The sequence below is a fragment of the Puccinia triticina genome, chromosome 6A (genome assembly GCF_026914185.1).
Source record: "Puccinia triticina chromosome 6A, complete sequence".
Lineage (NCBI taxonomy): Eukaryota > Fungi > Basidiomycota > Pucciniomycetes > Pucciniales > Pucciniaceae > Puccinia > Puccinia triticina.
In genome coordinates this window covers 7,884,836-7,896,066 of record NC_070563.1, presented here as the reverse complement: position 1 = coordinate 7,896,066, position 11,231 = coordinate 7,884,836, and positions in this window count along the sequence as shown.

Sequence of the window (11,231 nt, the reverse complement as noted above, 5' to 3'; positions counted from 1 at the left end):
TTACAAAAAATCCCAGAAAATAGAGAAATATTTATATCTCCTCACTGGAGCACCCAAACGCTCCCAAAATTTTACAGCAATCTAGATACACTGTCTAGAAAATATTTTGAGATTTACAGCAGTAGAAACCATCATGAAGGCCTTGTGGAACAGGGGGGTTAATTTGGCGGATTTCCTACTAAGGGAAACCCCTGAAACCTTACCTATGGTTCTCCAAATGGCCCCAATTTCTTTATGCAACAATAATACACTCTTTAAAACATATGCTGAGCTTCACAGCATTAGCACACCTCAGGGAGACCTTGTGTAGCCGGGGGCTGATTTGGCGGATTTCTTACTAAGGCAAACCCCCAAAACCTTATCTACAGTACTGTGCTCCAAAGGCCCCAATTTTTTTCTGCCTGAAGAATACACTCTTTAAAAAATATTTTAAGCTTCACGGCATTATCACTCCTCAGGGAGACCCTGTGTAGCCGGGGGGCGGATTTGGCCTACTAAGGCAAACCCCCAAAACCTTATCTACAGTGCTCCAAACAGCCCCAAATTTTTTTCTGCCATAAGAATACACTCTCTAGAAAATATTTCAAGCTCCAAGGAGGTATTACTAATGGTGTATCCGCTACGCTACGCTACAAAAAGCGGCAAAATAGCGTAGCGTAGCGGTGGATCACTACATGATCAGACCAAGTAGCGATAGCGCAGCGGTCTCGCCGCTGCGCTACCCGCTACGTGCAGTGATTTTCCGCTACCCTCCCCGGGGGGGAAGCGGTAGCGCAGCGGAATATCATCCGCTATCGCTGCCAAAAAGCGAAGCGATAGCAAAAAACCGCTCAATCACCGCTACGCGGCCGCTACCCGCTACTGTAGCGGAAAGCGGCCGCGCAGCGCAGCAGCTACGTGGCCGCTATCCGCTATATCAGCGGATAGCGGCTGCGTAGCGCCTTTTTGCTGCGGCTGCGCGCTTGCTGGCAGCGGCTAGCAGCGCACCGACCTCCTATCTCCGCTCGGACGCTGATCCTCCGCCAGCCGTTGCCCTTTCAGCCGCCCAACTGTCCTCCCGCCGGCCGATCGTCCTCCAGCCGCACAAGCGTCCTATCATGGGGTCGAAATGGAATAACCCGGAAGAAGATACACCCTCCACCCCTCCCAACAACCCCGATATTGATAACCCTCCCAATCTCACCCAATCCATACGTCGGAAATCAAGTCGCCTTCGCACCCCCAGCACACGCCCTGGTTTCATCCCCACTCAAAACAATTCTCGCCGGGCACTGGGATCCAACGGCGGGCCGGCACCGGCCAAGTCAAAATCCAAAACAACCGTAATTCCCGATCTGGATGAAGAACCCAATCAATCAGCCTGCAATGAAAAGGTTAGTCTGTTTTTAAGATTGCCTTGTCACCGTGGCCTGTTGATACTATCAGATTGCTCCTAATCTGTTATTTTTTCCTAATCTTATATCTCACAGGTTGATTTGGGTTTGAAACAGGTAAATCGTTGGGGCAAGGAAGTCCACGTCAATACCACGCAAGACTCTGATGAGGACAACCAGAAAGCTGTCGATCATTCTCGTAAGACCAAAAAGAATCCTGACCAAGACCGGGACGGTTTCGATCACGTGAGGCTCTACTTTTACATACCAGGCGAAGGTCCAAAGCAGGTCAGATACTCCCTCCGGTGCTATTTCCTTTGAATATGATACATTACAGAGACTTGCAGTCAGACTAACCTCATTTCCGCATAGGATCCAAACAACACATCATATGCATGTCAATAGTGCGATAAAGAATTTAAAGCCAACAACGGCTCCTACTGCAACCTCAAAACCCATTGAGACGGTGCAAGCATCAAGGGTGCGATACGGGCAGCTTGTCGTGGACGCGCAAAAGCCATTGATGATGGAGCCAACCTTCCCTTGACCGCAGTGGAGGCAATTGCAGCAAAGGCGAATGACGTGTCATCCGGATCAGGATTGGGATCGGGGACTCTCATCAGCTATTTGACGAAAGGTTGTTTTGATAATCAAACCCTCAACAAGCTTCTAGTCATATGGATTGTGCGCCAATCTCTTCCTTGGTTACGTATTGAGGACTTCCTCCTCCGGGTATGCTTCGACTACGCTATCAATTCCTCACAACTTCTATCTTGGGGGTGGGCTGCCTGGCAAGCTCATCTACTCTACATTGAACAGCGCAACCAGTTTATCAAAGCAATCAAGGTAATCTCTCTCATCCTCATCATCATACCGGTGTTAATACATTGACCTGATACTTTGTCATCCTACCGCTTGTCTTCTAGGATTCCGACTCGCAAATTTTGGTTGTCTCTGATGTTTGGACTACTAAGGGTAGTCACAAGGCGTACATCGGCTTAACCGTCTGTTACATATCCCCTGAATGGAAATACATCTGTCGACATCTTTCCCTCAAGTACGTCTCCTGGCATCATAACGGGAAATATCTTGTGGATCCCTTTGCCAACATCTTGATCAAACATGGGCTACACAATAAGATAAGTAATTTTGAGTTATTTTGTATGTTGCTCAAGTTTTTTAATGAGCTAACCAGTACCTTGAAACATTACATTATCTCACAGACTACTGACTCGGGCAGCAACAACTTTACCATGGCGAAGGGCGTGGCGAAGATCTTTGCAGATCATGATTCAACTTCCTGGGAAGTCGCCAATAACCACCACCGCTGCATCTGCCACGTCATTGCCCTAATTTTGGGTGCGGGTTTGAAGGCTCTCAAAATCTCAAAAACAATGGTCTGACCAGAAAAATCAGACATCTACTTCCCGATTTTGGATACAATCATTGAGGTAACGGAACCAACAGAGGACAATTTGATTGTAGACGCAGTGGAAGCGATCAGTTTAAAGCCAAGCTTCAATGTCGATCCTGACAATGCAGAGAAAGACATACCAGAACCGGGCTGGGAAGACCATACCAGAGATGATGACGATGGTACGGAAGCCGAGGGACAACACCAATCGCGCCATTGCGCCAAATCACTGTGTTGCGAGTTGCAACACAGTGATTTTGGGGGATCAGTCGCAACTTGCGACTGATCCCCCAGAAAATCTCCCACACTATGTGCACATCACCCCCTAGAAAAACATCCAGAAGGAATGATACATCACTTGTATCAATACAGGTGTATTGATACAGGTGTATCGATACATCGCGTGTATTGATACATTGGTACACTGATACATTTGTATCGCTATCATACGTATTGGCATATTGGTACATCAATACATATGTATTGGTAATTTGATACATCCATACTTTTGTATCGGTAATTCGATACAGATGTATTGGCACACAGATGTATTGGTACATTGATACAGATGCATCGATACATCGATATCGAATAATTTAGAGCTGGAACCCGCGGGGTACGGGGCGGATTTATTCCCGCCTGTCAAAATCCCAGCAGGTATACCCGCCCGCGGGTACCGACTTGGGGATACCCCTTGGGGCCTTCCGGGACATGGATACCTGCCAACCCGCGGGATACGGGTATATGTACCCCGCTGACCTGTGGCCCCCGGGGGATACAACACACCTCCCTGTGGGATACGATACACCTTCCCGCGGGATACAATAGGATAATCATACAATTCACGCAAGCTCCATACTCCCGCGGGGCGGCACTGCCCTGCGGGAACGTGCACCGCAGGAGTCATCCCAAAACCCCGTCCCGCGGGTATGCCCCGGTGCCTCGGGTACGGGTTCCAGCGCAAATCAATACCTCAATACACAAGTATCGCTACATTGATACAGATGTATCGAGTTGCCGATACGTCTGTATTGATGGAGCGATAGTTCCCGATACATCTCTATCGATTTAGCAATAGTTATGTATTGATACATCTGTATCGACTTACCAATACATCTGTATCAATGTACCAATACATCTGTATTGAATTCCTGATACAAATGTATGGATGTATTGAATTACCAATACATATGTATTGATGTACCGATATGCCAATACGTATGGTAGCGATACAAATGTATCAGTGTACCGATGTGTCGATACACGCGATGTATCGATACACCTGTATTAATACACCTGTATTAATACACGCGATGTATTGATACAAGTGATGTATTGTTCCTTCTGGATGTTTTTCTAGGGGGTGATGTGCACATAGTGTGGGAGATTTTCTGGGGGATCAGTCGCAAGTTGCGACTGATCCCCCAAAATCACTGTGTTGCGACTCGCAACACAGTGATTTGGCACAATGGCGCAATGGCGCGATTGGTGTCGTCCCTTGGCTTCCATACAATGGTGAATGCAATGAGGATAGCGGCATTGGTTTCACCCTAAAGAAGGTTAGTCAGGTGTTTGAATTCTGTCCCAAAGATATAAACATCTGAGAGAATCATCTGAATTCTCATTGATATAGATTGACTATATCTGTCGCTGGATTGCTTCATCCCCGCAAAAGCAAGCCAAGTGGAAACTTTGGGCCAAAAAGCTTGATTACGACGGACGCGGACTCATTGCCGGTTATGGTATCAGATGGAATATTGCATATGAAAGCAGACAGCGTGCTTACGAGGGGCGAAGGGTACTTTTTTCTTATTTATTATTTCAAATTTACTATTACCAAAGCTAAACATCCTATATTTTGAAACACAGGTCATCAAACAGTTGCTTGAGAATGAGTCGGACTTGTATGTTGGTAAATCAGCTGAAAAACACTTTTTCAAGTCATACGAATTACGCCCATCGGAGTGGGAGGATGTTCACTGCTTGAACAATGTGTTGAAGGTCAGATTCTTTTGAATTTCATGACTAACTCGGGCCCGGCCCTATATTGAACTTTATAAATCTCAATATGTAGGATTTTCTTGATATGACTAAGCGGATGGAAGGTGATGGTCCAAAACTGGCAATGGTGCTGTATGAGTATGTCCGGGTCATCGACAATCTGGAAAAACGACAGGAAAAAGCAAGTGCGACTTCGAGTCCATTGGAGCCAATGTTCGATCCCATGCTTGACGTAACAAGAAAATATCTGACACATGCTCTCAACTGCAACACTGTTATCATGGCCACCTTCTTGCATCCGGCATGGCGCATGCAACTTTTCTCTAAAATGTTCCAGCCACACGTGAAACGTATCAGAAAACTAGTTCAGACTTTCTTCGACAATCGCAAGGCTCTCCTCAAGTCACTCGAGCCGGAAGAGTCCTCGCCAAAACAATCTCAATGCACAAATGGCGACCCATCTGAAGACAATTCTGAACCCGAATCCGATAGCGACGAGTTCAACTTTTATCCACAAGTTAATAAAACCGCCGAGGTGGATCAGAACACCGAGCTTGACCGTTACAATAAAGGCGACTTCCCAATGGACAAAAAGGGAGATCTGCTTGGATGGTGGAAGGTCAGTCCCTTTCGATCTTACTCTTGAGTTTCCATTTATTTTCCAACTCATTCTGCTTCCCCTTGAAGATTCATTGCAAGGATTTCCCGGTCATGGCATCACTCGCCAGGGATTATCTTTCAACCCCAGCCAGCTCAGCCAGTGTGGAGCGTACGTTCTCAGCAGCGGCAAGAATATGTTCGTTGGAACGATCGGGCCTTGCAATACGAACGATTGAACGTTGTATCAACAGCCACATGTGGCTACGTGACGGTGTCAGGATAGGTGGACCCTTCGAGGACTGCCAACAAGTCATTGACGCTGCAAAGAAGCACCCAAAATTTGATAAGTACAGACCAAATCCAAAACAAAAACCATCAAAAAAAAAACAAGCAAGTAATCCACCCAAGTAAGCTATTGGATCTGGTAACCTCTCTGTCATCATTTTTTCTACTATCTTTCTTCCATCTTCATTTTTTCTACTCCTTCCATCCATCTAGTCCCCTACTTTTTCCCGGGTTTTTTGTCCCCCTTGTATGTAGAAAAGCGGCGCTACTCCGCTGCGCTACCCGCTATTGCAGCGGAATTCCGCTGCGCTACTGCTGAAAATCAGCGGTTCATCGCTACATGACCGCTGATGTAGCGCGCTACAATACTAAATTTTTTACCGGGAAATCAAAAAGCGAGTAGCGTAGCGCTCCACCCGCTGCGCGTAGCGATTAGCGCAGCGACCCAAAAAACCGCTGCGCTACTCGCTGCGCTACGCTAAACGCAGCGCAGCGGATACACCATTGGTATTACACATCAGGAACACCTTCTATTGACCGTGGTGTAGTGTAGCGCAGCGCAAATGCACTATTTTTTAGCGTAGCGTTAGTGCAATTGCGCGTATCTTCCCTAACGCTACGCTAAAAGCTGAAATTGCTTTTCACCCTGTGCACGTAACTTTAGCGCAGATGCGCGCAATTGCGCTAACGCTACGCTAAAAAATAGCGCATCTGCGCTGCGCTACGCTACACCACGGTCAATAGAAGGTGTTCCTGATGTGTAATACCTCCTTGGAGCTTGAAATATTTTCTAGAGAGTGTATTCTTATGGCAGAAAAAATTGGGGCCGTTTGGAGCACCATAGATAACGTTTTGGGGGTTTGCCTTAGTAGGCCAAATCCGCCAAATCGGCCCCCCGGCTACACAGGGTCTCCCTGAGGAGTGCTAATGCCGCGAAGCTTAACATATGTTTCAAAGATTGTATTTTGCTGGCAGAAAAAATTTGGGGCTGTTTGGAGCACTGTAGATAAGGTTTTGGGGGTTTGCCTTAGTAGGAATTCCGCCAAATCACCCCCCGGCTACACAAGGTGTCCCTGATGTGTGCTAATTCTGTGAAGCTCACAATATCTTTGAAAGAGTGTATTCCTGTTGCAGAAAAAAATTGGGGCCATTTGGAGCACCTTAGATAATGTTTTGGGGGTTTGCCTTAGTAGGAAATCCGCCAAATCAGCCCCCAGCTACACAAGGTTTCCCTGAGGTGTGATAATGCCGTGAAGCTCAGAATATGTTTCAAAGAGTTTATTCTTGTGGCAGAAGAAAATTGGGACCATTTGGAGCACCATAGATAAGGTTTTGGGGGTTTGCCTTAGTAGGAAATCCGCCAAATTAACCCCCCTGTTCCACAAGGCCTTCATGATGGTTTCTACTGCTGTAAATCTCAAAATATTTTCTAGACAGTGTATCTAGATTGCTGTAAAATTTTGGGAGCGTTTGGGTGCTCCAGTGAGGAGATATAAATATTTCTCTATTTTCTGGGATTTTTTGTAAAATTAAAATCCCGGCTCCTGTTTGGGATTGCGGAATTACAATTCCAACTCCCAAAACGGGGAAAGACATCCCGAGGCGGTCCGTGCGACGTAAATTGTGTTTGGGAGTCGATTTTTTAATTTGTGGGAGTTGATTTCTCAACCCCCCAAATTTATTGGGGTAAATTAAGGTTTCTCAAATTGAAAAAAATGCAATTTTAAATCTGCACAACTGAAAAATGTATATTCCAAGTTCTTGGGGTAGAGTACCAGGAAAGCTTTAGGGCAGTAGGAGGCAGGTGACATGAATCAACCAAATTGAATCCCCTTGAATTTGTTTCTTGTGCAGGTTTTAGCACCAGGGGGGGGATGGTTGCACTCTCCAGAGAGTGCCAGACTGTACTTTGGTTGTTGGAGTTGTCTGATTTCAGTCCAATTCCAGTACTGATTTCAACTGCAACTCATGCTTATCTCATGCTCAAGTCATCCTGAGGTCTGCAGGAGAAGTTTACTGAATTTATTTGTATTCCAGTCTGAACTCATGAGTGACTCCTCCTGATGTGAGTTTTACCCTTGGTCCATCATCATTTTATTTGCAGGAGGTCTGTTCAATCTCAATACAGTGACCCCGCCATGTAAGCATAAGAATGGTGGACAAAAATCCTATGCTTACATCACGGTATACTTCTTATTGAGGTAAAATCCCAGCAAAGCCAAGAGGATGGTTGTGGGAAATCTACATTTACACTATGCTTACATCGTGATTATGCTTACATCGTGGATGCTTACATGGCGGGGTCACTGTATGACCATAGATGAGCCTGTGGTCAAGTAAGCTATAAACATGTTACAAGGTCATCCCTCTTCCCAAATTAAATCAAATTCCAATCTACTTTTCTTCAGTTCCTGTTTTTTTGAGGGATTGTGGTGTTGAAGTGATTCCAAGCCAAGCTCCAGCAAGATTCTATATTCACTCTCTGATACCCACATGATTATATTTATCATCTGATTATAAGCCTCCAAACTGAACCAATCAAAAACGCGCAACAAAGAAAATGAAACAAAAGATCCAGGATGAGGAAATTGAAGAGAAGTGAACAAACATAGGGAAAAATAATAATGAGGAAGAAATAGAAGGAAAAAAAGAAATCCTGAAATATCTTGAGGATGCAAGTGCCGCCGTCCCTTGACATCTTGCATTCATTCTGTGCACCGCACCCTGATTTGAACTGGGAAGTTGCCTGTACCATGCCGTCCACCACACTGGTCAAAGAAGCAAGTCCACCCAGCAAGCTGGATATGTGTCCAGCTTGCTGGGTGGACATCCCTTGCCAAGATGGATACACAATATCCGCTGGGCTAGGGAGGTCTCATGGCAAGCTGGACACATCCAGCTCCCTTTGAAGATTCCTCTTGGCAATGTGGTATACGGAAAAGTGAAAAATCAAAAGTGACTTGTATACTACATATTTACTCACATTACACCTCAAGATACCATCAAAAAGAGCTCATAAATGGACTCTACGGCCAATTTCACCCCTAGTCCCCACCGGAAGCATCACTGGAACCCCTCTGGATTGGAAGTTACACCCTCATGGACACCTATCACACGTCCAACCCCAGTTATCAACATTTCACAACCCTCAAAACCCCTGTTCCCAAGTATACATTTACCAAGCCCCATCCAAACAGATACTCTTTTCTATCCCTCTTATCTACACTGCATATGCAGGGGTTGCACCCCATTTTCCCTGTATTTGACATTGTCCCACTTCATTTATGCACCCCTTGCAGCTGCATGCAGTCTTCTGACCCCATTTCTGCACTCCTTGCATTAGTATTACATCATCTCTCATTTCTCACCCCACTTTTTGCCTATATTTAGTATCTTCTGACACCACTTGTACGCAGACCACCAGCTAAAATCCCTTGTCCAGGGTTCCCCTTGTAGCTAAAATCCCTCACATTTGTCTATATAAGGAGCTTTCTCACCCAGTTGTTTTTCCCTCAGCTCAGTATTCCCCAGTTATTTACATACCACCTTCACACTTACCATCACATCCATACATCACCACAACCCTCATATTTGCAAATAACCACTGAACTCACTCTCAACTCTCACATACCTGTCATCAAACAAACTTCATCTGGAACTAGACCAGAACTATCACTTGATTAAAACTTTCCAAGCTTAGCTTGATGGGTCTTGTTATCTGATAGTATAGAAGGGCAGAGTTTGCACCTCCATCATCCCCTTCTCTATTCAGCAAAAGGGTTTTGCAACCACTTTTGAGTCTTACAGCAAGCTGGATACATATTTATCCAGCTCGCCAAGGGGACTCCCCTCCAGCTCACCAAGAGGTTCCTTGGCGGCTGCAAGCTGGATACAATATATGTATCCAGCTCCCCAGGAGGAGTCCACTGGCAAGCTGGATATGCCAAGAGGAATTCTCCCAGCTTGCTGGGAGACCTTTGCCAAGCTTGATCTACCGGGTCAAGGCCCTCAATCCCCCGGGGTGTGGGAGGTACTTGTAGGCGGCACCTGGGTACCACACTGCTTTCCGGCCAAAACCCAGTACCTAGCACCCCACCTGGCACTGCTGCGCAGGTGCAAGGGGTACCTGCCAAGCAGTACTAGGTACCCGCCGCGGGTAACATATGACTATCTCTAAAATGGTCCAGCTCCCAACCTGTAAATCTCTAATGGTCCACATCCCAACCTATGAATTGGCTAATTGACTGGTTTCTAATTGTTGATTTCTTATATTTGATACCCCGTATTGTTCAGGTTGCAATTTTTCCCTCGAATGGCTGCAGCCATACCAGGTTCACTATGAAAGAAACTCAAGAAAGTTCTGTCAGTTGACATGCAGCATACCTGAGTTCATTCCTAGTTGAGACCAGGCCCATACAAATGAATCCCAGGTGGTACACCCTGAAAAGTTTGGAATTTCCTCAGCTTAAGTCCATAGTGCAAAATTAGAGATTGTCATTTGGCACCTGTTGGGGGGTACCTGCCACACTTCAGAAAAAGCGCTGCACACTTTTAGCCACCAGCCAAGCAGGTGAAGGTTCCAGGACTTAACCTTGAGGATTATTGCACCCTCTGCCTGCATTGCTGGTGCCTGGTTGTGTGGATAGCATGGTTTGAAGTGTGACAGGTACCCCCCAACAGGTGCCAAATGACAATCTCTATGCAAAATGCACTAGACTGAGGTACAGAAAGCTTGGTCTGAGGTGCACAGACTGTCCTGAGGCAAATGCTCAGCTGCCCCTGACTCATCCAAAGTCCCTTGCATTGGAGGTCACGGGTACATGCTTGACCTCCACATCCCTCCGGGTCAACAAGAGTAAGTGCCCTTGTTGAAAAAGAGGAATCCCACCCGGTCAAAAGCTATATACAATGGATTCAACTGGGAGGAATCCCTCCCGGTCAATAACATTACCAGGAGGAGTTCCCAGTTGACTGCCATACACAGCAGTCCACCGGGAGGAGTCCCTCCTGGTCAGCTGCGATATACAGCAGTCAACTGGGAGGAATCCCTCCTGGTTGATAACATTACCGGGAAGAGTCCCTCCCCGTTGTGGTGAGATCAATCAACCATCAACAGCGTTAAAATAGTATAGTTTTAAACATCATAGTACATTACAAATTACATATTAAATATCTTTAGTACAAATCCTTTACATTAAATCTTTTCTCTCAGATTTCACGTCTTTTTTATCACCCAGAAAACCTGTGAAAGTCCACTCAGCAGGAATCAATCACGCCACAAGTTAGCACAGTTAATCATTAGTTTCACGCGTAGATTCAAGCTCATACTAGGCGCACAGCCACTTCAGCCTGTTTTGTTTTCACACATACTTCCCCTCAAATATTTGCATTCACATGTTGGTAAATCTCATCTTAGACGTGATCATTTTTCCCAAAATAGTCATTTTATTTCACATTATATTAATTCCTTTTTCACACTAGATTAATTCCTTTTCACACTATATTAATTTCTTTTTCACACTCTGATATTTTATTGGGGGTTAATTAATCGACTCCCA